Genomic DNA, 4,116 nt, shown 5'->3' with positions numbered 1-4,116 from the left:
TAGGGATGCGTCACTATAAAGGACAAACTCTTTGCCTGATTCGGGTTGCACTAAAATTGGAGCTTCAGTCAAATAAGTTTTCAGTTGATCGAAACTTTTCTGACATTTCTCCGTCCATTCGAACTTAACATCCTTTTGAAGTAGCTTCGTCATTGGTGTGGCTATCATCGAGAAACCTTTGACAAATCGTCGGTAATAACCGGCGAGTCCCAAAAAGCTCCGAACCTCAGTAATATTTCTCGGAGGTTTCCAGTTAAGTATGGCTGAAATTTTGTTCGGGTCAACTCGAATACCCGATGCGAATACCACATGACCCAAGAAGCTAACCTCTCTTAACCAGAACTCACACTTACTGAACTTAGCATATAACTGCTTATCCCGCAAAATTTGCAACACTAGTCTCAGGTGCTCAGCATGTTCGGTCTCATCTCTTGAATAGACCAAGATGTCATCAATGAACACAACTACGAACCGATCCAAATATGGTCTGAAGATCCGATTCATCAAATCCTTAAATACCGCAGGGGCATTAGTGAGCCCAAACGGCATCACTAAGAATTCGTAGTGACCATATCTCATTCTGAAGGCAGTTTTGGGTATGTCCGAATCTCGAATTCGCAACTGATAATAGCCCGATCTCAAATCTATTTTTGAGAACACTGAGGCTCCTTTTAGTTGATCAAACAAATCATCAATACGCGGTAACGGATATTTATTCTTTATCGTCACTTTATTCAGTTGACGATAGTCAATGCACAACCTCATGGTTCCGTCCTTCTTTTTCACGAACAATACTGGTGCACCCCAAGGTGAGAAACTTGGTCGAGCAAAACCTCTATCCGTCAATTCTTGCAACTGAGCTTTCAACTCTTTTAACTCGGTTGGTGCCATACGATACGGAGCTATCGAAATCGGCGTAGTCCCAGGTACAAGCTCAATACCAAACTCTATCTCCCGAACAGGTGGTAAACCCGATAATTCTTCAGGAAAAACATCCGGGTATTCACAAACCACCGGTACAGATTCGGGTTTCTTTTCTAATTCTTTGTCATCAAGTACATACGCAAGGTATGCTTCGCACCCTTTTCTTACATATTTCTGGGTCAACATTGAGGATATTATAGTTGGCAACCCCTTTAAGTCCGTAGACTCAACTCGGATTATCTCGTTATTTGCGCACCTCAAATCAATAGTCTTGGTTTTGCAATTCACAATCGCATCATGCGCGGTCAACCAATCCAAACCAAGAATAACATCAAATTCATCAAACGGCAAAAGCATCAAGTCCGCCGGAAAACAGGAACCACGAATTACTAGGGGACATTTCTTACACACTTTGTCGACAAGCACGTAGCGACCCAAGGGATTTGACACCCGAATTACGAACTCAGTAGACTCAATAGGTAAAGTCTTACTGGATGCTAAGGTTTCACATATGTAAGAATGAGTAGAACCGGGGTCAATCAAAGCAATTACATTAGTATCAAAGAGAGTAAAAGTACAGGTAATAACATCAGGCGAAGAAGCATCCTCGCGGGCACGTATAGCATAAGCTCTAGCAGGCACACGAGCCTCGGATCTGGTCGTAGCATCTCTAGATCCTCTCTGACCACCGCTAGCATTGCCCGTATTTCTAGATGGTCTGCCTCAAGTAGTGGTAGCACCCGGTTTCCCACTCTGATTTACATTCTGTTCAGACAACCTCGGGCAATCTTTAATGAAGTGGTCAACTGATCCGCACTTGTAGCAGGAGCGGTCAGGGAATCTACAACTCCCCGAATGCCATTTACCGCAATATCGACATTCCGTTCTATCTCGACGTTCATTCCCAACACTGGCGACCGAAGTGCCTCGTGTACCCACAGGGGGTCGATCACGATCTCGTCTAAAAAGGCCCGAAGTGCCTCTAGACCGGCCCACATCATCTCGAAATTTCTTCGATGCCTGTTGCAGAGACTTTCCCGAGGATCTTTTACGAAACTCTCCAGTTCCCACATCAACTTTTTGTTTTTCTTTTCTAAGCTCTTCGGCTTTACAAGCTTGCTCGACAAGTACTACGAACTCTCGTATTTCAAGAATGCCAACGAACATTTTTATATCTTCATTCAGCCCATCCTCGAAGCGTTTACACATGATAGCCTCGGACGAAACACATTCCCGAGCGTATCTACTAAGTCTAACAAATTTTCGCTCGTAATCAGTAACTGACATAGAACCTTGCTTAAGCTCAAGAAATTCCTTTCGTTTTTGATCAACAAATCTCTGACTGATATACTTTTTCCGAAACTCAGTTTGGAAAAACTCCCAAGTTACTTGCTCTCGGGGCACAACAGAAGTCAGAGTACTCCACCAATAGTAGGCAGAATCGCGTATCAAGGAGATAGTACACTTTAGGCATTCATCGGGTGTACAAGATAGCTCATCGAGTACCCGGATAGTGTTGTCCAACCAAAATTCAGCTTGCTCGGCATCGTTGCTATCCGTAGCTTTAAATTCAGTAGCCCCATGTTTTCGGTTTCTGTCAACTGGGGGCTTATTTGACCTTATTTGGTCAGTTTCCGGAGGTATTGTAGGTGCGGGGGTGGTATTAGTCGGGAATGGAGGTTGTGGAACAGCCGTATTAGTTCGAATGTATTGGTTGAACCAGTCATTCATCACGCTATAGAAAGCTTGTCTAGCTTCATCATTCGGGTTAGTAGCATTAGGTTGAGAGTCCGCCGGCGCTGTCCCTTGTGCGGGAGCGGGCGCTACACTCTCAAGATCATCAGCTACCGCTCGGTCGGGATCGGGATCCATTACTATAAATAAACACATTTGCAAATGTCAGAAATCACCACACTATCAATTGATCACATAAAATGGCATGTATAGCTAGACCCAACGCATTACGGTAGTCCTAGAGTCGACTAAACCGTAGCTCTGATACCAATCAAATGTAACACCCCAAACCCGAGACCGTCACCGGAGTCGAACACGAGGTGTTAACAGACTTTAAACCACTTATAAAAAAAATTTCCCAGACACTGCCAATCTGCGTACTAGTCGCTTTAAAAATCATATCTTGAGTTCAGAAACTCGGAATCCAGTTCCGTAAATTTTCCCCGAAACTAGACTCATATTCCCATCTACATATTTTTTTATAGAATTTTTGGTTGGTCCAATTAGTACAATTTATTAGTAAAATTTTCCCATGTTACAGGGATCGACTACACTGACCTTTGCGCATTACGACTTATATATCTCCCTGTACAGGGCTTCAATACTGATGTCGTTTGTTTCTATAGAAACTAGACTCAAAGAGGAATCTATACATATATGGCATGACTCCTAATTATCTCTGGTTAATTTATAATGAATTTCCAAAGTTGAAACAGGGAATCCAGAAACTGTTCTGGCCCTGTCTTACGAGAACCTGAATGTCTCTTAACATACTGTCCATATGATCGTTTCGTTACTTTCCTATGAAAATAGATTCATCAAGGTTCGTTTACATAATTTATTCACTATTTAATTCCATTCCTACTATTTTTAGTGATTTTCCAAATCTACATCACTGCTGCTGTCAACATCTGCCTTTAAGGTAGACTTTACCTATTTCATGTTTCCATGATTCAACTAGCCCTTTTAGCATAAATAGCACAATTTATGATAGTGATTAACCATTCCCATGGCCAATCCTTGTTAAGCATATCCACACCTCTCAATAACCATATCCATACCAAATGATTATAACATTATACTCAAACATATATAAGCCATTTTCGCATGGCTATCCAAAATTATACAAGTCCAAAGGGTCCATGACCCACAACAAAAGGGTAGTCCTATACATGCCATTTCGAAGTTCAACCAAAATTGTACCAAAAGGGGGGGGCTTTGATAGTGTGGGCGACTTCGACTTCAAAATCCTGAGTCCGATAGCTGGAGAACCAAAATCTATAAAACAGAGAATCAAGGAGACGGAGTAAGCAATTTATGCTTAGTAAGTTTTGAGCAAGGGATTCCAGCACAACAAAAGTATAGCATTCATGTAGCTAAACAGATAATTTCATATGCACAATTTTTCAATATCATACTTACTTCACATTACCAACCCTTTTATTCATACACAAAGAT

This window comes from Gossypium hirsutum, chromosome D01 (genome assembly GCF_007990345.1).
Source record: "Gossypium hirsutum isolate 1008001.06 chromosome D01, Gossypium_hirsutum_v2.1, whole genome shotgun sequence".
In the NCBI taxonomy this organism is placed as follows: Eukaryota; Viridiplantae; Streptophyta; class Magnoliopsida; order Malvales; family Malvaceae; genus Gossypium; species Gossypium hirsutum.
The sequence above is the reverse complement of the archived record's forward strand: the minus strand, read 5'-3'. Positions refer to the sequence as shown.